General features: G+C 40.1%; 2 long non-coding RNA genes across 4 annotated transcripts in view; one reads left to right on the top strand and one right to left on the bottom strand.

The window, feature by feature from the left end:
* Window positions 1–1270, bottom strand: part of LOC138745090 (uncharacterized) — a 32839-nt gene extending 31569 nt beyond the window's left edge. The window contains exons 1-2 of one of the 3 annotated variants that reach the window (XR_011346008.1): window positions 1009–1267; window positions 775–915 (exon numbers count right to left, since the gene is read on the bottom strand). This is a non-coding gene — a long non-coding RNA (uncharacterized lncRNA). Of the gene's footprint in view, window positions 1–774; window positions 916–1008 lie in introns of all 3 variants that reach the window. The other 2 variants (XR_011346009.1, XR_011346007.1) reach the window with 2 other exon arrangements.
* The window catches only part of LOC138745091 (uncharacterized), a 43482-nt gene that overhangs the window by 14886 nt on the left and 6319 nt on the right, over window positions 1–22277 (top strand). The window contains exons 2-3 of the long non-coding RNA XR_011346010.1: window positions 1534–1678; window positions 7630–7707. This is a non-coding gene — a long non-coding RNA (uncharacterized lncRNA). The remainder of the gene's footprint in view (window positions 1–1533; window positions 1679–7629; window positions 7708–22277) is intronic.

Below are 22277 nucleotides of genomic sequence, written 5' to 3' on the forward strand. Positions count from 1 at the left end.
GAGTTGATTTCTTTTAAGAATTTATATACTTTTATCTCTCATCTATGAATATTGATAATTATTCTGTGATAAGAAACCAGCTAGTACCTGTCCTGAGCAATTCTTAACGAGTTACCCTGGCCCACCTTGGTCTCAAATCTGCTTGGTTCTTCTTCTCATGAAGTATGATCCTCTAAAAAGGGGCTGGTCATGGACCAACCAGTTTTTTTTGATGAATTGTTAATAAATTGCTCAAACCAATTTTAGAATTATTGGAGCAATAAATGTAAATATTTCAATTATTCAAACAGCCAAATACACATTTAGGCTTACATAAGACTCTCCTCGGCAGTTGGCCTACAGGTGCATACCGGAACTTCCGATGCCCGAATCCGAACCCTCCCCTCATTAGTTGGCCTACAGGTGCACACTGGAGCTCCCAATGTCAACCCCAAACCCTCCTCTCAGCCTACCTGAACTGTGGGCTCAATTTGGTCTCTTCAACAGCGCCCCTCTGAGGTCTGCACCCATGGCGGCTGCCTAGTTGACCTAATGGTGGTGCCGACCCTGTGCATAACCTGTTCCTGAGCTGTTTGACACTATTTGACTGACCTCTTGTTCCTACCTTTTCAATTGATTCCAAACGTCACACTGACTCAATGTGCCTTTGAGCTTTACCTGGACATTTCCAGGCAGATCTGTACCAAGTGTTTGTGCAAATCTAATATTATCCGGTTTAAGTCATCAAAACGTCAGGCAGCATGAAAACAGCATTTCTCATTTGTCAAGGTTTACTTGCCTGGAGTCCAGAGCCTGCAATCTTACCTCACCCAGTCGCAGAAAATGTCCAGCACTAAGGTCCAAAATCCTGGACAATGTAACAAGGTGAGGTGGGTGGCAAGACAAGCCCAGTCCACAAGACTCCTTCACAAACCTCTGAAAGTAGACATCAGAAACCTTAGCAAACTTCTACAGATGTGTAGTGGATAGTGTGTTGTCCGGCTAGACTTGTATGGAGGCACCAAATACCTCTGAGTAGAAAGCCCAGCAAATGGTAGTGGACACAGCTCAGGACATCACAGGCAAAATTCTCCCCACCATCAAGAACATCTACATAGAACACTGCTGTCGGAGAGCAGCAGCGATCATCAAGGACCCACAACACCCAGCACATGCTCTGTTCTCGCTGCTGCCATCAGGAAAGAGGTAGAGGTACGACAAGACTTATACCTCCAGGTTCAGGAACAGCTGCTCCCCCTCCACCATCAGACTCCTCAACAACAAACTCAATCAGGGACTCATTTAAGGACTTTGACTTTGCACATTATTTATTAATGAATGTTTATTTGTTCTGAATTGGCAGTCAGCTTGTTTACAATTCTTTCTTTGTTTACATTTCTCTCTTTAGTATACTTAACTTGAGTACAGTCTTTTACACTCCTGATAAGTAGAAATTCTGCCTGGCTCAGAGAAAGAAGAATCTCCGGGTTGTACGTGATATCGTGGACATTCTCTCACAATGAATTTGAACTTTGACTTTTTTCCTTTGGACAGATCCCTGAAAATGGGACCTCAGATGGGCCGGTATTTGACACAGAGCAAAAGTTAAGCCATTGTGGTACAGCTGAAGGGACCACATCTAGAGGACTGTCTGCAGTTCTGGCTGCCCATCAATAGGAAGAATGTAACAAGTTTGAAGGTATGATTCACCAGGGATGTTGTGTGGACCAGAGGGATTGAGAGGCAGGATAGGTCGGGTCTTAGATTCCTGGAGCACAGTGAGGGACATGCATAATGTGTGTGGTCACATTCATTTTCCCAGTGTAGATGATTCTAGAACTAGAGCACACAGGTTTAAAGTGAAAAGGGAAAGTGTCCTGAAGAGAAACATTTTCACTCAGAGGGTGGTCTGTATTTGGAACAAGCTGCCAGCCGAAGATAAAGAGTACAATTGCAACTTTAAAATATGTCTGGACTGATACGTGGATAGGATGGGTTGAGAAGGATATGGCCAAATGCAGGCAAACACAACATCCAGAATGACAACTTGGTCAAGTTGGTTGAAGGTCCCGTTCCCTGTTGTACAAGTCCATGTGATGGGAATAGTGAGGCTGGCGTCATGGTCAGACACAGAGGGATCCCAGGAAACTCAGCTAGTATCCCAGTGTCCATACATTACTGACATTTCGGGCCTGAGCCCTTCAAATAATGTCAGTAATATGTCTTTACCTCCTATGAACTCTGCAAGACCACATTGGGCCACTTCCGTTAGAGTTGTGAAACTGTGCACATAATGAGTCAATTAGGTACAATTAAAACAGTTAATTTCAAACTTTTTACATCCACCCATATACCACTTTAAGTAATCCCTTACTAATCACAGAGCTTAGGGATTGCAGCCAGTATTGGCTGCTTGAAGTTGGATGGAATTCCTGCTTTCTCGACCTGATATGGATTCTCTGGGATAGAATAGCATATCAAATTACTCCCCTCCTGATTTTTATTCTGACTATGAAGATAAAGGTTAGGAGGAACGTAAAACACATTGACAACTCACTATCCCCCATGATACACCATTGCACAGATCAAAGTGCCAAAATAAACAAGGCTTTCAAATGAATAAGCATAAAGGAAACACATGCAATGTAATCGTGTCAGTGGTAAATCCTTTACAACCATTGTACAGTTGTGCAGATGAACTGACAGAGGTCCTTATGGACATCTTCAATACCTCACTACAACAGACCATCATTCCCATGGGATTCACGACAGCCACAAATATCCCAAAGATGGTGACAGTAATAGGTCTCAATGAGTATTGCCCAATGCCATGACCTCCTCCATTATGAAATGCTTTGAGTCTCTGGTGATGGAACAAATCAAAGTGCACCTCCCAGAGACACTGGACCCATTTCAACTCTCCTAGAGATGGAACTATTCCATTGATGATGCTATAGCCTTGTCGACCCTCTCCATTCTGACCCACCTAGAGAATGATGCCTCATACACCAGGCTGGAGTTCATTGACGTCAGCTCAGCATTTAATACAATCATTTCCCAGAGGCTTGTGGAGAAGCTGACCTTGCTGGGTCTCAACACCCCTCTCTGTAACTTGATGCTCAAATTCATAATGAAAAGACCACAGACTGTTTGGGTCAGCAGCAGAACATCGAACACTGTCTTACTGAACACTGGCACAACTCAGTGCTGTACAGTACTGACCCAAGACAGAAACGTTAGATCCAGCTCTAACAGTGTCATCAAGTTTGCAGATGACACAACCAGCAACAATGATGAGTTGCACTACTGAGAATAAGTAGAAAATCTCATGGTATGGTGTTAGAGCATCAGCATGAATCTCAACGTGGACAAGATGAAAGAGATTATCATGGATTTCAGGAGGACCAGGAATGACCACCTTCCACTAAACCTCAACAACTCTGTAGTGGAGAGAGTGGAGAGCAACAAGTTTCTTGGAGTTCACCTAATGTGACTTATTGTGGACACACAACATCTCATTTGTCATGCTCAACAGTGACTGAACTTTCTGAGAAGACTCGTTATGTCTATCGAGAGCGTCCTGGCTGGCTGCATCACATTGTGGTATGGTTGCTGCAGAGAAATGGATCGGAGGTCAATTAACAGGACCATAAGAGTGGCAGAGAGGATCACTGGAGTCTCCCTCCCACACATTGACGTGAACTACCGGGTTCATTGTCTGAAGACGGCGTGCAAAGTCATTGAGGACCCTGGAACACCTGGACAGCAAAGATGACATAACCTGCTACAAAACCAAATCTATTGCAGTAGCAGATGGCAAAGCTTCACTCCCGGAGGAACTCAATGCCTTCTAGGCCCAATTTGACCACGGTAACAGGGAAGAACCACCCCTCCATTTCCCCACGTTCCCTGATGATCCACTCCTTTCCATATCCAAGGATGACATGTGGGCTGCCTTCAGGAGAGTGAATCTGAAGAAACCACCTGGTCTGGATGGAGTACCCGGCCGAGTATTAAAAATCAGTGCTGACCAATTTACTGATTTATTCATGGATGTATTCAATATAATCAACATCTCACACTAGCCAGGGTGTGCTACCCACCTGTTTCAAACAGGCATCAATCAGCACCCAAGAAGAGTGTGGTAAACTCTTAAGTGTGCCTTAATGACTATCGACCAGTAGCACTTACATTCACACCGATGAAGTTTCTCTACCGCCCGCTATCTCTCAGCACGATGTGGTTTGCCTTTGTTTTGTGTGTTCATGCCTCATCCTCTCTGGTGTGCTGTAGCCACATTTTGCACCCCTACACATTTCGCGGATGACTTCCAATCAATCAGCTCTTTCTGTTGCCGGATCTTCGGTCAGTTGACCCATTTGTGTATCTATACGGTCCAGAAGGCCATCACTCTTCCAGGTCCAATCCACGATGCCACCACTCTTTCATGTCAATTCAACCCCTGCCGTATTCCTTCCAGGTCTGTAGGACCTTCACCCTGCTCAGTACGTAGCCAGCTTCCCAGAATGAATTGGAATCGTTCCTTTTCCCTTGCTGTGTTGGAGCTCAACATGATTGGCTCCCACTGTGCCCTCAGTCTGTTCATGCATCACTCTCTTTGGTGTACTATCCCATCACCTTGCACCATTCCACCTTAGGCAGTCCACCACCAATCACCCAGCTCCGATGCTTCAGTTGCTATTTTGTAACCCTTTGGTTAATGGCCCCTTGTCCATGCTGCTGTTTCATCCCTACACTCTCTGCTGAACCCTATCCTGGCAGATACTTTTCATGTCCACTTAAGATTCACCCTGCAGCCCAGATCCAATCAGAATCATCCCTAACCGCTAGCTAAATGTGTCACCCAATTCTCCTGTGTAACGTTAACAGCTGAGTGGAGTGACTGTTGCTCACCTTTCCCTCCAGCACCAAACCAGGTCTAAATGCACATCCGACTAAGCACAAAACTAAACACCCATCCTGCCACCAAACACCCAGCCCAGTACTAAGTAAAACTGGCCAAAGGGCACAAAGAGAGAACATCCAGTTTTCAGAGTCAAACCCTGCACAAGAGATGATAGTTGTGGTCACTCGAGGTCAATCATCCCACCTCTTGTGCATCTTCAGGTCAGATTCCTAGGCCTCACTACCTTCAGCACCTTGGTGGTTGTACAATGTTGCAACTCTTCAACAAACAAAAGCTCCCATGCCTGCACGTAACAAGACTTCGACCACATTCAGGCATGAGCTGACAAGTGACAAGCAGCATTGACAGAAATGTCAAGAAATGCCTATCTTCAACAGGAGTGATTTCAAACATCAGCCACTGACATTCATGGCATTCTCTGAGGTTTAGACTAGCAGGGGATATACCCTATGTCATATACCCTAGACCGGCAGAGTGGTCCTCTTCTGGGGGCTATCCACTGCGATCAAGTGCTGAGCTTCGGGAGGGATGCACATGGAGCTGTGAGGGAAGGGTGACACCCACCTGGCCAGCCAGATCAGCCGAATCATCCCCATTGATCAATAGGGTGACAGATGTTGCAGCCAGACTGTCCTCACACCCACATTCATGGAATTCTCATTGCTGAAGTTACCACTATTGATATCCTGTGGATCACCATTCACTAGAAATTCAACTAGGGTATCCACATAAATGCACCAGCAGGTCAGAGGCTGGGTATCCTGTGGTGAGTGATACATCTTGCAGCACCCCAAGGCCTTTCCACTATCTACCTACAAAGGTACAAGTCAGAAAACTCTCCACATGCCTGGATGAATTCATTGCCAACAACTCTTGGAAGCTTGATGCCATCTGAAATAAAGCATCTCGTCAGCTAACTTAATCAACATTCCCTCCAACATCAATGGAAACTGACTTTAATATGTACCTGTTTACTCACCAAGACAATTCCAATATCACTTCACAAATGTATTGGGCTTGTGGGAACATAGGATTAGATAGCATGGACACAGGCCCTTTGGCCAAACTTGTCCATGTTGACCATGTTGCCTATACCAGCTCATATATCCCATTTTGCCTGCATTTGGCCCTTATTTCATCTGAACTTTTCTTGTCCATGCACCTATCCAGAAGTTATTTTAAAAATATTCTCTTCAAATGCTACCACTAGCATTTCCTCAGGCAGGTTTTTCTGTAGATATGAGAGGCTCTTGTATGAAAATCTTGATCCTCAGATTCCCTTTAAATCTTTCCTCTCTCACCTTCAATCTATGCTCTCTAGTTTATAGGCTCTCTTCTCCTGAGGAAAAACCCCTCAAAGCCTTCTCTGTAATGTCATCCTCTTTGCTTCAGGGAAAACAGCTACAACAACTGAAACACACCACAGATCAGTACAGGTTTCAGTTGAACTACTTTATTTGAATCTTGGCGCATGCCCTTTAAGGACCGGCGTGAGCCCTGCCCCGTGCTTGTGGTGATGTCACCATGCTGCCTAGAGGTGCGTGCCATGGCCTAAGCCACGAGGCACTTTTCAACTCCTGATGGCACCATCTTCACACAGCTGCTCCGCTAGCATGGTGTTACACGTGGAGTCAGTTCACCAACGTGTGCACCGCCACATCAGCCTCTCCAGTCTTGTAAAATCCTCTTGAGTTTAATTAGATCCTTCTAACATCGTGGTGACCAAAATTGCATATGCAGTCTAACTGATCAGTTGTACCACTCTAACATGGAACTTCCCACCAGGAGAACTGAAGTGGTCCAAGCTCATGATTATTTTTTTTCAAGGGAAGTAAGCAATGTGCAATAAATAAGACCATAAAATATCTGAGCAGAAATAAGCTATTCAGCCCATCGGGTCTCTCCTGCCATTTAATCATGAGCTGATCCATTGTCCCACTCAATCTCCCTCTCTGTGTTCTCTACATAACCATTGATGCCCTGGCTAATCAAGAACTGTCATAAATACATCCACTGACCTGGCCCCCACAACTGCCTGTGGCAATAAATTCCACAGATTTACTACCCTCTGACTAAATAAATTCCTCCCCATCTCTGTTCTAAGTGAACACCATGGGAAACAACCTGTCTACATTTACTCTCTTCATGCATTTCATCATTCAATGAAATCTCCCCCTCCTCATAAATTCCAGCAAATAGAAGCTAACAGCTGGGTTAAATTTGAACTCCAAATATATCGTCCTAACCCAATGAACTACACTATAAGTATCTAAAACAAATATACAGATATCATAAACAGAGTGTATGGAAAAATAAAACTCCGACCATTACAGTCTGTGCTCAATATTCAAGAAGAAAAAAAAATCCTCCAAAAAAAACCCAGATCAGTCGGTCAGGTAAGTCAGTCCAAAAATAGAGTCCACAGAACTCAATCCCGAAGCTCAATGTCCAATTCAGTTCCCCCAACTGAATAAAAGGACATCGTATTGAACGTTGGAGAGAGAAATAACTGATGTTGAGTTGCCGTTAGTTTACGTATCCTTTTTCAAGGCCTCCTTAGAGGACTTCCCTCAGTTCTCAAGTTGTGGTTTATAACCCTTCATTATTTTATGAGGCTGTGGCTTTCACACAGCTCTGCTGGTTGGTCACTGCCGGTCAAACTACTGTATTTCTGCTGCTCCAACTGCCGTTCTGAATGTTCCATTCTCTCTCTGTCCGCACAGCTCGACCCAGTTGCACCACAAGCCACGGTGTTCCCAGCAGAATTCTGTCCTTTATCACGACAGTTGACAGTCCAAAAGGTCAGTCCGTAGTCCATAACGCGTGTGTGTGTGTGTGTGTGAATGTTCATAGTCTAGCAGTATAGTTCAGAAACTACAGTTGTTCAAATGTAATCGGCAAGGCGTGTCTGAAATAAATATTAGTCTTTCTTCAATATAAGGTTTAAAAAAGTACATCTATGATCTTTCAACTCGTCAGAGAAGAGAACCATTGGATATTCAGCAAAATATAACATTTTCTTTTGAAATGTCATTAATGATTGCTGAAGAGATGAATGAAGCCCAACAAATGCTTAATGATCAGAATCCTTTAGATATTTGTGTTAAGCATTTTCTTAAGTACTGTGACAATTTACTACCCATGACATTTTGTTAATTATGCTTCAGGACATACTATATATAAACCCTATTACAAAACAAATTCTAAATATATTTTCAATCTTTAAATTTGATCTCCAGAAATAACTTGAAGTCATTTGAGCAATTTGCCTGCAATCTATCTAATCAAGACTAGGGAAGGGCAGTGCTGGCAGTAACTCTCTAGGCTCCCTGCAGCAGGGCTCCTGCTGGCACCAATTAAAATTGGCCCAAAACAATAATTTTGCATGTGTCATTGTTTTGAATTGATGGGCTGATTGTTCCTGTTAAGGAATTCTCCCCATCATACAGAAAATCTATGTGGAACACTTTTGTCAGAGAGCAGCAGCAATCATCAAGGATCCACACTACCCATGCTCTGCTCTGACTGCTACCATCAGGAAAGAGGAAGAGGTGCTACAAGACTCGCATCAAGAACAGTTGTTACCCCTCCACCATTAGACTCCCGAACAGCAGACTCGGGCAGAGACTAATTTAAAGACTCTAACTTGGTACTTTATTTATTCCTGAATATTTCTATTTCCTGTGTTGCACAGTTTGTTTACATTTCTTTCTTCATTTACGTATCTTCTTTTTTTTTGTTTTGTTAAAATGGTCTTTATTTTGTGAATTTTGTCCACTGGGAGTTTTTCTGAGAAACATTTGGAAGCAGATTTTTTGCAATAGGATTGAAACAGGCAAGTATATAACAACACACAATGTTCTTGACAAACTCAGCAGGTCATGCAGTATCCATAGGAAATGGATGGAAATTTGCATAGGAAATTTTTATTTCCAACTGCCCACAATTCATTAACCATCTCGACTTCACTAACCGATTTCAATCTTGCTCCTTTTTCTCTACACGCACATGCCGCGAAGGCAAACACTTCTTCATCCATCTCTGTGCCCACTTCTTCAACAATCCAGACTTCACCACTCCACTCACCTATCCAATTTTACCCTCTCGGAACGCGCTGCCCTCTATCCTCTCTGCATTCTTTTTTTATTTTAAATTTTTATTTTTCACACTATGAACCATATTGACCAAAATACACACAAACATTTCCCTCTTGAATATCCACAGTGTCATTGTATATGTATCTTCCTGAGTACAGTTTACAGTTACAGATAAGTAGAAATTTTGCATGGCTCATAGGAAAAGGAATCTCAGGGTTGTATGTGATGTCAACTATTTATAGTAGAATCCCCATGGTCCAGAATTCAAGCAATCGGCAACCCCAAGTAACAGGCAAAAAAATTGAGGAAATAAATAAATTTTAAAATTAAAATTATTAATAATAAATAAAAATGTAAATAAAAGTTTAAAATTGTAAATGTTCTCTGAATCAACGTACAAACCCCAAACCTTGAGCCAGCGGAGCGCTCTGGTTGTGCTTTGCCCACAGCAGGTGTTTGAACAAAGTTGTGCTTGAATAAAAAGGCATCACCCTGGTTGAAGAGCCAGCCGCTGCCACTTGGCAACTGTCCCAAAGTTCTCCCTATCCCTTCCCAGTAAAAGTCTTTACCTTTATTAGTATATTAAGAATATTAGTAAGGCTTTAACTGTAAACTTTTAATTATAATGGCAGCACAGTATTTAATGCAATGCTGTAACTGCACCAGCGACTGGGTTCAAATACAAATGTTGTTAAGTTATGGGAATTACCTAATTAAAGTGATCTTTACATAATTAAGGACTACAATACCAATCTTTTTTTTCAAATTACTTTACATTTTGCATTGGCTTTGTCTTTTAAACTGTTTATTCTTAATGCAGGTGTATTATTTAGGCTTTGTAAGAGTGAGACTCAAATAACCGAAACATTTGTATATCTAGCATCTACCAATCCCCGTCGGTGCTGGTTACCAGGGGTTTTACTCTGTCAATCAATTTGACCTGAGCTTTAAGGGTGTCCCAGGACACTTTAATAGATGGCACCAGTTACATCTGGCATAACTTACGGGCAGGATATTACGGGCAGGATATTATGGGCAGGATTGCATCAATGGGGTGATAAAGAAAAGTGAACAGAATGTGAGCTATTCAGGTAGAAGAAAGGAAGTAGATAGATTTACTTTACCACTCGTCACAGAGGTGGACAAGAATGAGGATTTGACAAAAAGCTGTCTGAAAGTTGCAGAAATGTCCTCAGGAAAATTATTACCCTGAATTTCTGACACCTCATTCATGACCATAACCAGAAATGAACTTTGGATTGGGAGGAAAAGACATTGCTCAGTGGGCTCAAGCGTTTGTGGAAGAACTAGCTAGAACAAAAAAATGGTGTCCTGACCTGGTTTAAGAACCTATAGCTCGAAGAATTCACCTTTCACTTCAAAACCTGTTCCCGGTTAGGTTAATGTACTATTTTGATCCCCATGTAAGAGTAAAGGTGGGAGCATTTGCTAAAAAGTGCCTGCAAAATAGCAAAGGAGTCAGGGTCACTTGGAGAAAAGTCAAGGTATTCAAGAACTGCCAAGTGGTGGAATGTCTGCAGCTGCACTACGGTCAATGTGTCAGAAATTCTAATATAAACATTTTCCTAAATTGTTTTAAGCACAAAAATCGCCATGAAATTTTCACTAAAATTAAGGAAAACTGGAATTGGGGTAGATGCACAAGAGAAAACTTTAATAGGCTTTAAATACATAATGGAGATGTGGGGAGTACTTGTTTACAGTTGATTGTTTATCTGGTTTGAGAATTGTACGTATTCTCTGGAAGAGGACACACCATTCAACTCGTCAAATCTGCCTCCATTCACTCTGCTAAGACTGCTCTATATCTCAACTCCACACACCTGCTTATTTACCTCAACAACAACCTTCTTTGAAAATTACAAGTTTTAATTTGTTTTATTGTTAATTTGGGCATACAGCTGTGTTACAGGCCATTCTGGCCCACAAGTCCGTGTCACCCAAATATCCTAATCAACCTGCAAGCCCTGCATATTTTGAAGAGTTAGACGAAACCACAGCAGACGTGGGGTGAACGTACAAACTCTTTACAGACAGCGCCAAATTTGAACCCAGGTCACTGGTGCTGTGTAATAGTGTTGTGCAGACCGCTTTGTTAATCGTGCTGCCCCAAGTTGAGTAGAGATCACTTTTCTTAGCAGAGATTTTCACCTATGTGAAAATGCTTATAGATTTACCTCAAATGACCTTGATTTAATTACTAGATTATGACCTCTCATTTCTGACTCTTGCATTAGAAGAAATAATTTCTTTGTACTTATCTGTCAAATTTCTAATATTTTTATCAGATCGCTTATACTTTTATCAAGATATATGTGAATTTGTCCTCTCTAGCTTAATCCTCTCTGCCCTCGTGAATCTGCAGTGTGAAGAAATGTTTAGAATAATACAGTACTCTCAATGGGATCTGACAAATGTTCTATCCAACTGAATCATGCAACCGCTTCCCCACCCCCCCCCCCCCCCACAATTATGCCACAGATCCACAATTAGGAAATGCATTGGACTATTTCAAACACTTGAAAATTGACAAATATCATATTGATGAACTGTAAATGTAGTTTTCTAACTGTTGGCAGGCATCTAACAAGAAGACCTATTCTTCCATAGTAATTGTAGTTCTGTACAAATTAAATATTGATTGATTCGTGGCTGAATGATTTAATTGCTACAATCACACATTGTTACATTAATAATGTTGAACAAAATGGTTTAAGAGCTCAATTGATGATATAGTATCAATGATAAATTGTAATATGCTTTAGAATTGTTACTAAAACTGGAAAATCATTGCTTAAGTACAACCCCAAAAAAAACATTGAATACAGGCAAAGTTGCATTCATTATGAATTATTCCTTCTTTAAGTAACAGTTCCCTGAATTAATCACCACAGACAGTGACCGGGTCAATTTATTCTGAGTGAAAAGAGCCTGGCAATTTTAATTTACGTAACATGAATTTTCTGGACAGTAGGTTTGCAAAATAGTATCAAATTGCATCCAATTCATTTATTACACATGGCTATTTAGTTAAATTTTCTGTCAAGTTAATTTGCTCTGCATAGTTACTTCACAGAATTTTAATCTAGGTTTTGTGATGGGTTATTTTTGAAGGGTATATTCTGCTTGCCTTGCAAACCTTGCATGGGGTAAAGAAAAAGACAGAATTGCAGTTCTCCTACTCATTCTTTAAAAAAATAGTGGTCCATAAATTAATTCAGTGAATGGATGGGACACTTGGCCCTGTCCTGCTGTTGATGGTGAGGTAAAAGGTCCCTTCACCTATTGGGCTGCTTGTGACTTTGCAAAGGGATACATAGCAGCTGGTGAAGAAGGAATGTAGATTGACAGATTGTGATGTGAGCAGTGGACTTCAGGAGAATGATGTTCTTTGGAGGTAGTGAGCAGGAAAAAAAGGCCTCCTCAGGCATTTCACAGGATGCACCAGAAGTGGGGTAAGATGGAGGGGGAGGGGAAGAGAGCGTGGCTGCAGGAAGTTAAGGGAGATCATTATGAGCTCAGAGGTTGAAGACCATGAGTCGATGGATATTCTGAGGCGGACATCAGGGTTGTACAGAGGTTTGGGAAGTGGTTAAAGAACAATTAATAAATAATATTGGAATTAAGGAGAGAAGGAGGCATTAGAGGTAACAGTATTTTTAAAAAAGAGAATACGCCTGGCTCTCCCAACTTTGTGTACTTACCTGTGAGTAGATTTTAAAATCTTGACTGGAGGTCACAGGAGGTTTTATGGTTTGATGGTTTCCCCTATTTGAATCCTGCTGGTTTCCATTGCAAATTCTAGACCAAGTTATTTTCCTCGATCACCAAGGGAGGTTTCATTTCTGTGGGCTCATTCAAGCAATGTTACTTTATGTCATCAGATCTGTGAGAATAGCGCCTTTTACAAGGCCATGGTAAACATTTCTAATTTGAAGCAACTTGTGGATGTCTTGTTGCAGTTTGACATATCAAAGCACTGAGTTCATGTTAATGACAAGCTAAACAAGATTATTCTGGAAACCTTTTGAACAAAAACAGAAACAAAATAAGTAAAAATAGAGATTAAAGTGAACACCTGCAAAAACTAATTACAGAACAATTCTGACCATCTGAAGCTAGGTTCCTTCACCTCAGAGAGGAAATTATACACTGCAAATGCTTTGGAGAGAAGTATAAAATAAGTGTATTTCTGAAATCATATCCATGAGCTCCTGAAGTCTGGAGTTGGTGTTAGTTCATTTCTAAGCAATGGATGAAGACTGTTTGAGGAACATCTACATTATTTGTATATTGATTTTATTGTTGACCCAACAATAATTAAGCAGTAAGAAATGCTTCTGTAAAGTGTTGCATTTCTGTAACAGCTGAAAATAAGTGGTAAATAGAGGTGCTGAGCTGCAGTTACAGGTAGTGTCATGGAAACGTATGCTGTGGTGATATGGAGACTTGGCCAAGAAAAAGGAACAGATGGGTACTAATTCACAGAAAGATGGAGGAGGATTGAGAAAGAGTACTTAAGGAAAATATTGCAGTACATGAGAGAGGACATGTCTTGAGAGTTTGAGAATGGTTGTACATAGCTAGAGTTACAAAAGAACTAATCGCTATATTCTACAATCCATTGAGCTGCATAAAAGGGAGAGGAGCATTTAGTTCAAGAACTATAGAGTGACAATAACAGGAAATTCAAACATACAATTCTCGTTATGTAGCTTTGAAGGATAAGAGGGTAAAGAATTTCTGTGCAGGAGAAGTGTCTTGATAACAATGTCCCTGTCTAGTAGAAAGATAGCAACACTAGATCTTAAACTGAGGAAAGAAACAAGTCATTGGAAACTTTTAGAGAACGATAATCACCGTATTGGAACAATTACCTTAACAAGAAATAGTGGAGTTAAAAAAAATGTCAGAAATGTCACTATCGGTGGTTTGGAAGGGGAGGCAGCAATGGGATAGGCTTTACCCAAGATAAAACGTCACCAAAGATTTAAAAGATTTACAATTACACCATAAGACCATAAGATATGGGAGCAGAAGGCTGTTCTGTCATTCCATCGTGAGTTGATCCATTCTCTCACTCAGCCCCAAATTAATATTGAACAACCGGCTGGCATTAAATTGGAGGCATTTTGAGTCAGGTCATATACATATCAACAGCAGGAAAAACTCAGAAATCCCAGGATAATTAGTTTGATGGAGGCTAAAGGGAAGAAAGAAACACATACTGATAATTCCATCAGAAATAACTCCTCCCCTCCTCTGCCACATGGCCTTTAGTCTTATGCTTTTGATTCAAAGCAGTCACTCTGCTTTTCTTACAACATCTGTGGCCTGACTTGAGTAGTTCCAGCAATTTGTTCTGTTTTATGTATATTATTGATATCAGTCTGATCATCTGCATACAGAAAGGCCAGGAAGTGGTAAAAAACAAATCAAAGGAAATAGAGGGTACAAGATTATACAAGAAGCTAAAACAAAAATCTTCTGTAACCTCTTAAATAGTCAATTCACAGGAATAGAAGAGGGCAAACATTTCTGACGTTCATTAAATTAAATGTATTTAACAGATCGTGGAGTATATTTTTGATGAAGCAACAGAGAGGATTGATGGGTGTAACATTTTTTATGTACTATCTTGTTTTGGGTGTTGATAAAATGCCATAAAAATAGGAAATTTAAAATATGGAATAAAAATAGTCTTGACAGGAATTTTTTTTTAAATTACTTTGAGAGAGAAAACAGAGTATGATGTTTATTCTACCCAGAAGAAAGTTTACAGTTATATTCTCTGGATATTGGTGGATACATACACGCACACACACATGCACACGCACACACATACACACACACACACACACACATACACGCACATGCACAACCGACAAAAAAAGAATAAGGAGATCCAAATGTGACCTGGAAAGTTGTAGCATTACTTTTCTTCTTTGTCATCAGTGAAGGTTAGCATTACACTTTCTTTCCTTTTTGCTAGGTGTAACTTTATGCCAACATTTTTATGTACAAGGATTCCAAGATCCCTCTGCATTTTGAAGACTTCCCCCCCCCCCAACTCTCCCCCCTCCCTCTCTCCCCCTCTCTCCTTTTCCCTAAGTTCTAAGATCTGTAAATTTTGGAAGATGACAATTAACCTTACTCTCTCTTTCATTCAAAATCATTTTAGGACCCACAGATCCTGCCTTTCATTTCAGAATTGTGAGCCTTTAGTCCCCTTTGTTTACAAGATTGTTTTTAATAGCAGTATCTTAAAGTTCCTCCATTTTGTGTTTGATTTTTTACTGTTATGTGGTTCACTTTGCAAAATTTATGTCTGGGAGAATGTATGCAGTGAAGTTCCTTGGAGACTGGTCTGGAGCCATGTGCCTTGCCACAATGTTACACTTTGATTCTGTCTCCCTATTTCTCCAGCTCTTGATTTGAATTCTGCCCTGAGGCCTGCCTTCTGTCAAAGTCTTCTGAGCATGTTATGTATGTAGCCTTTACACGATATATCCTGAGACTTTACCCATTGTTTGACTTTGAAGAGGGTAGAGCTGGTAGAATATCTTGTTTCAAATTCAGCCCAGATAACTGCAGCCAGCAAATCTGGTTGCAGTAAACCCCCAGAATCCAGCACCTATGGGGTTTGGTAGATGCCAGATAAATGAATTTTCCAGTTGCTTGAGATTCCATGCTGCATGGATTGGTGAACTGACCACTAGGGGGTGCTAATTTTAAAATTTGTATATTTTACCTACAGCATTTATTTTCCATTATGAAGAGTTGTATTATATTTTATATTATATATTATAAGAAATAAATTTAGAAGAAATAGATTGTGGTGGGGGCTTTAGTGTAGGTCACCACAAACAAAGACAGTAACACTTCACAAAAGACATCTCATTTAAAATGTATGAGCATTGCATAAGGAGAGATGTCATGTCCATGGTGACCTTACAGAAACTTTGAAGAAGGCCTTTGGAGACTTCATAAATAGGTGTTAATTAGACTGGAGTAAATAGCCCTATTGTTTTGAAAGCAACAGTTGCCCAGGTTCAAGAAACTGGTTCCTGTCCCGCAATCTGTCTGGTTGCAGTTTGCTGTTCTAAGAAGGTCATGTGGTTTCGCAAGCAGAAAGAGAGAGAGTATTCAGTTGGAGTTTTGCAGTGGCTTTTGAGACTGGAACATGGGAAGCTGTTGAAACCCCATAAAAGGTAATATATTGGTAAATTGAATAATTTAAATTTTGTGTGGCAAAGATGGCTGTTTTAATCTTTTCTTTGATAAACCACCCTGAAACAAAAGAAACAATACCAAAATATTGCTGTCACATGTTGGCAGAATGTAAAATTTGTTTTCTTGCCTGTTACTTCAGTTCTGATTTCATTCTTTTCAAACCATCCAATGCAGCTTCTAACACATTCAATCATTCAGGACGGGTCCAGAAACCTTCAGTGTGCACTGCACAATATCCCTATTGATTTGCAGTCTGTTAAACCATTGGCCACAAAATGATGGATGAGTACTTTTGAGGGCAATCTTGTATTAGCATATGAGTTCACAAATGATACGTCCACACTGTGACACATTTTCCAATATGGTACAAGTTCCACTTGAAAGTTGCCTGAACTCTGTTGAGGTTTTGGTTCAAAACTATTAAAGGTGCATCCTATTGGACTGGCCTTTGCTGGGTTTTACTGGCAGTTCAACACACCATTGATGGCATTTAATGGATGTAAGTGGCTGCCTCTTGTGTCAAAGAGTGGACCAAAGCTTCTTGGCTGAGTTCTGCATGAATCAACAAATATTCAGCAAGTGGTTGTTGAGAATCCTCAGCATTTAATTTAAACATATTTGTTTATGCTTTAAAGTTTTTCCATATCTAAGTAATTTTACATTTTAAAACAATTTCTTTATTTTGTTTGTAGTTTTAATAAGCATTGCATGGTTAGTATACATTTAGTGCAGTGCTGTTACACCACCAGGGTTCATATCCAGTGCTGTCCCTGAGGAGTTTGTACATTATCCCTGTCTCTGCGTGGGTTTCATCTGGGTGTCCTGCTTTTCTCCCACTGTTCAAAAACGTACCGGAGTTGAAGGTTAATTGGGCGGCATGAGCTCAATGTCTAAATTTAAAATGCCAGGGACATTCAGAGCATAAAACATGAAATCTTCATTTGAGTACAAAATTGGTCATGGGTTTGTACTGTTCAAGAGGAAAGGAATTATTCTGGAGACAAAACTCAAGAAGCTTGTTTAGCATGAAGGTGGCAAGCTGGTAAAGGCTATAGAACATGAGTTAGGATGTCTGCAATCGCCGATCTCGATCATCTTAAAGGATAAGAGGCAAATCAGTGCTGCAGTGAAATCGTCACTATTGGTGAATTCCACTATCATCTCTTGTATGATGGTCAACATATTCCCATACTATACTCGAAACATCCTATCTCATTACTAGTACGTTTCTTCAGAATTTTGAAAGACTTGGGTGACTCCTTTATCCTACTATCAAACATCTTTCAGTTATTTCTAAAGCAGTAGTATCAATGACATTGGAAAGTGATTATATCTAAAGTTCTGTCAGAAGGTTTAAAGTTCAAAACATTAACTCCATTCTCTTTCCACGGGACCTGGCTGATCTACAACGTGCATCCAGCATTTTCGACTTTTATTTTATGTTATATTTCTATATTAGATCCTAGATTTTATAAATCTTGTCTCCTGCATACATTTTCAGATCTAGTTATGGGAATAGATTGCAGCAATCAACATTTATATCTTGAAAAATCTCAGCTCTTTCAAGACTTTTTTGGACATTAATTAATTTTATTCATCCAATGTAAGAATAATTGGCACAGCACTGTCCATTTTGTAAGAAAGAGTGATCTCATGGACTTCTCAGATATTTATAATTTAATCAAGTTGACAGGATGTTTGATTAATTATGTTTGGTAGTATACCCTGACTATTCTATTATTGTTTACATTCTTTAGACTTGTACCACCAGGTTCAGGAACAGTTGCTACCCTCCACCATGAGATGCCTAAACTACAAACTCAATCAGAGACTCATTTAAGGGCTCTTACTTTGCACATAGATTATTATTGAATATTTATTTTCTGTATTATTTGTACTTCCTTCCTCTCTTGTGGATATGTATATGTTGAGTATGTAGGTATTCAATAATTCATGCATTCAACCATAGGAAGGTTCAAACAGGATGCTTTATTGGACTCCTAACAGTTTGGAGCCATGGCAAGCCTTTGGCACATACTAAAATGTCACATACATATATATATATATCATTTGTATACATTACACTACTCCCTCCTAAGCTTTCTTGTCCAATGACAGATATCATTAACATACATTACAGTATCTTTTCTAGAGTCGAGTTTTTTTTTGCATTACCAATACAGTAAGTAGAAATTCTGCCTGGCCCGCAGGAAAAAGAATCTCAGGGTTGTATGTGAGGTCACGTATGTACTTTGGTATAACTGTGCTTTGGCACAGATTATTTCTATGGGGAGAATTAAACAAACTCATCTTTCAAGTATCTTTCATCAGATCATTTTTAGGACTCCAATTTTGAGTAAACCTTCCAAACATAATGCAAGCCACCCAAAGCAGTCTGTACCCCACAAATGATAATGTTACATTTTTTATTTCTCAAGCTGTGTATATCAAACGTACATGGATGATGAAGTAGAATGAGATTACCCAAATCAGTTGCCAAGATTAAAGCAATATTGGTGATTATTGTGTACAACTTGATATGTGTTTTACAAACACTGTTTCTGAAGATTTGGAATATGTTCAATGTAGAAAATAGTCCCATGTGTAAAGGGCAGAATTTCTCACCAAGCATGTTGTGACCAAAAGTAAGCTTTGAAATCAATATCGAGAATATTAGAGCAGAACACAGGCCCTTCAGGCCACGATGTTGTGCTGACAGGAACCTACTCAACAAACAAAACCTTCCCTACCTCACACCCATCTCAATTTTTCTTGCATCTGCGTGCCTTTCTTACAGTCTTTTAAATGTCCCTATTTAACCATCCCCCACCACCACCCTGGCAATGCATTCCAGACACTCACTGTTCACTGTGAATAAAAAAACCCTAACCCTGATATCTTCCTTAAACTTTTCTCCCCCTAACCTTGCACAGGTGTCCTCTGGTGTTTGCTACTACCACCTTGGGAAAAAAAGTGCTGGCTGTCCACCTTATCTAAGCCTCTCGACCTTCTTCACTACAAAGAGGAAAGCCCTAGCTCTGCTAACCTTGCCCCATAAAGCACATTCTCAAATCCAGGAAACATCCTGGTAAATCTCCTTTGCACCCTCCAAAGCTTCCACATCATTCTTCTAATGAGGGGACCAGAACTGAACACAATATTCCAAGTGTGGGCTATCCAGAGTTTTGGGGAGCTGCATCATTACCTCACATTTCCTCATAAATGTATGAAAGAATAAGTTTTTAAAAATTACAGCCCTGCTGTTGAAATCAATTTTCGAAGGGATTCTCAGAAGCTGCAGGCAGCTGGCAAAATGCTACAAGCTTTGTCTTTTTTATTCATCATATAGTATATGGATAATTGGTCCAGGTGGAAGCAGAGCTCAACCAAAGGCTAAGGCTCAATTCCAAGGAACTGGAGCACCATTTCATTGAGTTTCAAGGTCAGTTAAAAAAGGCCAAAGAAGAGTCACAGGATAAAATCTATCCCAAAGACCTTTTGTGACCAAGTTATGCATTAATCATCAAATCTTTAGTCAGAAATTGACAATTTTTTTATGCTGTCATCCACATGCAGCAGTGATCTAAGGAATTCATCATAACCTTGGAAGAAAAGCAATTCTAAGTTTGATTCTGCTTATTTAAAATCTGAGTTTTCATTTATCGAGTGTCAAAATGGTGAGCACAGGCCACAACATGTCATATACAGTAAACTGTTGATAAATGAAACCTTAAACCATCTAGCTATGGAGACAAGTCTCCTGACGTTTTTTTAACAATAAAAAAATGTAAGAACATCACAAAATGGACTTGAATGTGAATATGGTATCCAAGATCAAGCACTGCAAGCAGCTCGTCTTGTTGAAAAATCATTGAGAAGTGAAAAACAGCGATAAGTTGGAAAAGTTAATTTTACCTTCTGCAATTGACTGATTTATTGAATGAATCATCTTCAAAAGGTGAAGACATCTGGGCAAATATAGACAAGGAACAAATATAAACCTTGAAGAACATAAGAAGTAAGAGCGCAGGAATAGATCAGTCAGCTCCTCGCGACAGTTTCAGCATTTGATAACTTTGTGGTTGATCCAGTTTTGAATTCATTGCTAATTTCACCCTCTTTCCCCAAACTCCTTGTCGTTTAAGCTTCTGTCAATTTCTGCCTTCAATATATTCAATGGCTCTGCCTCCAAACTTCAAGCAGTCCTTGAATGAAAACAAACTTCTCAACTACTTCCTCTTATTTTAGCCCTTTGTCTGCTTCTTTATACTTGTGTTATGAGAACATTTCTCACTTTTAAAATTATGGTATTCATAATTGTGTGCACCTCTGTCAGGCCCGAGTTAGTTTTCTCTGCTTCAAGGAAAGCATACCCAATCTATCCGTCTTCTCATTGTTCAAATGCTCCATGCCAAGAGCATCCATTGGTCACAAGTTTAAGATATTCCTTGACTATTACTCCTTACCTCCTATCACCAAGCCAATTTCAGATTAAATTTGCCAAATTACCCTGACTCCCTTTTAGACCAGTCATCTATGTGGGAACTTGTGAAAAACCTAAGTGGCCCATGTAGAGACTAAATCAACTGCTCAAACCCATCAAAACATTTAATTACTTCTTCAAAAAATTCTATCAAAGTAATCTCCAGGATCTCTCCATAACAGAGCTATGCTGACTATCCTTGAGTAATTTCTCTCTGAGAAACAAGTGCCATCAAACAGACCAATGAACGTTTCAGATCAGAAAATGGCAAGAAGCAGGAGTGCTGAGTGAAGTCAGGTAATTTAAGGTATTTTAGCAAATGACTAAAGCTGATCACCTACGACAGGTTAATGGAAGATCCCATCTTGCTGGCCTTCAATGGACCACCTGGACCCTCCCTAAGAACACTTGCATCAGGCTGTTGGTATTTGACTACAGCTAGGTTTGTAACACAACCATACTGTCTAAAATGATAACCAAGCTCAGGGATCTGAGACACTGTTCCTCATTCTGTTACTGGATCCTCAACTTCCTCGTTGGCAGACCTAAATCAGTGCCAACTTTCAACATTGCCTCTTCCTCGCTAATCTGTACTCTTGGCCTGTACTCATTGGAATTTAGGATAATGCGGGGGGGGGGGGGTGGGGGGAGGAATCTCATTTAAACATTTTGAATGTTGAAAGGCATGTTCAGAGTAGATGTAGAAAGGTTGTTTCCATGGAGGGAGAGTCCAGGGCAAAAAAACCCAACTTTAGGTTCAAAGGGCATCCACTTAGAACAGAGATGCAGAGGAATTTATTTAACCAGCGAATGGTGAATCTGGAATTTGTTACCACAGATGATTGTGGAGGCCATTAAATTGGGTGTATTTAAGGAAGAGATAGCTAGGTTATGGGAAGAAGGCCGGACAATGGGGATAAATCTGTACCACTCACCATGCACATTTTTGCACTTCTCGCTGGAAGTGAGTATTTTTTTATTTATTTATGTTTTCCTTTTTTTATATTGCAGAATTTACTTTTCTAAGGTATGTGATTTATGACCCTTGGAAGTTGTGCAAGTTGTGCATTGAATCTATAATACTTAAGGGTATGTCAATAAATTTCATTCATTTAGTTAAAAAACTGGAAAACTTCACAGGTCTGACAACATCTGTGGAGCAAGAAACAGAAGTAATGTTTCCGATCAGTCACCTAACTTCAGAACTGATAAAACCTTCAGCACTCACTTTTACTCTCCATATTTATTGACTGATTTCTATTTAGAACATAGAACACTACAGCAGAGAAACAGAATTTTCAGCCCATCTAGTTCTTGATGAACTATTCTTGCCCCATTCACCTGTACCTAGAATATAGATCCCAGTGCCCTGCCCATCTATCCTCATTTTTAAAAAATGTTGAAATTGAGCACGCATTCACCATTTCAGTTCCCCACTCTCACCATTCTCTGCATGTGATAGTACAGATCTATCACCAATGTACATAGTGTATATAGTTACTGTATCTAGACTGTGCTTACAGCGAGTGGCTGAGAG

Source organism: Narcine bancroftii, chromosome 10 (assembly GCF_036971445.1).
Source record: "Narcine bancroftii isolate sNarBan1 chromosome 10, sNarBan1.hap1, whole genome shotgun sequence".
Classification (NCBI taxonomy): Eukaryota; Metazoa; Chordata; class Chondrichthyes; order Torpediniformes; family Narcinidae; genus Narcine; species Narcine bancroftii.